At 56.2% G+C, this 1,012-nt stretch overlaps 1 long non-coding RNA gene across 24 annotated transcripts in view; it reads left to right on the plus strand.

Annotated features, from left to right (window-relative positions):
* The window catches only part of LOC102889557, a 113,059-nt gene that overhangs the window by 30,095 nt on the left and 81,952 nt on the right, over positions 1-1,012 (plus strand). For 19 of the 24 annotated variants that reach the window (XR_003045643.1, XR_003045644.1, XR_003045651.1 and 16 more), the window contains exon 1: positions 90-532. The exons of 2 other annotated variants lie outside the window; for them this stretch is intronic. This is a non-coding gene — a long non-coding RNA (uncharacterized LOC102889557). 3 more of the 24 variants (XR_001516671.2, XR_003045639.1, XR_003045640.1) reach the window with 3 other exon arrangements.

The raw sequence follows: 1,012 nt of genomic DNA on the forward strand, positions 1-1,012 counted from the left end.
CTCGTCCCTGGCGTCCGGGCGCCCAGCGCCCACCCCCACCCTGGCCGTGGCCCCGCGGTGGCGGCAGCCGGTGTGGCCGGTGAGGAGAAAGACCGAAGTTCCCCCTCCCCCCCAGCCTCCGCACGAGTTGCGGCTCTCCTCGTGGTTTCTGGGAAGTGCTAGAAACGTGGCCCTAAAAAGAATGGCGTCCATTTACATAATGCTTTGTTTGCTTTTAGCAAGTTTCCTTTGGTTAAATCCGCAAAATCTCCACCTCCTGACTTAGTGTTTTAGTACCCGCAGCCTTGTCAGATATTTAAAATGGTGTGCTTCTTGGGGGTCACTTTCATGGGGTACTAACCAGGGTTTTGGAGAGCTGCAGTTTGCCCCAAACGCTTTACGCTCCCGCTGCGGCCTTGAGGCCCTTTCCTTGCTTGGTGCAGCCGCCGCCCCGCGCTCCGGGGGCGGCCCCCGACTGGGCCCGCCATCTTGGAAGGCCTTTTCCTGCCTGGATCGCTACCGCACGTTCTTCGCGGTAAAGGAAGGTCGCTGGGTACGCTGGTGTACCAATTGTGATTTTTGCCCCTTCGTCTTCCCTTCGGCTAAGCCAGACAGAAAAGGCCATGTGCGCAACGTGCTTCAGGATCCCTTAGGGAAAGCGGCTAACGTGGCGGTCCCTCCACCCCCTCTTCCTTCCCCACGGGGGTGGCAGCCATGTTTCGTGAACACAAAATGGCGACACGTGGCCCGGATTCCTCGCCGAGAAATTGGGGGGTCAGCACGAAAGCTGTAGAATACACCCCCGTAGTCACCCCCAACCCCCGTGCCCGGGGGCCTTCCTCACGTATCGAGTTCTCTGATCACTCGTATAAAACCGTCCAAATCTGGGCGGGAGAGGGGCTGAATTTTAATGCATTTCTCCCATTATTTTGAAACGGGAATGCGAATAACCGTAAAATGTAGGCATAATATTCGTGTCTTGCTCATTTAAAATTTAATGCATAGTAGTGGCCAGTCCCAATGGGTAATGGGT

The sequence above is a fragment of the Pteropus alecto genome, unplaced genomic scaffold, assembly GCF_000325575.1.
Source record: "Pteropus alecto unplaced genomic scaffold, ASM32557v1 scaffold131, whole genome shotgun sequence".
NCBI lineage: Eukaryota > Metazoa > Chordata > Mammalia > Chiroptera > Pteropodidae > Pteropus > Pteropus alecto.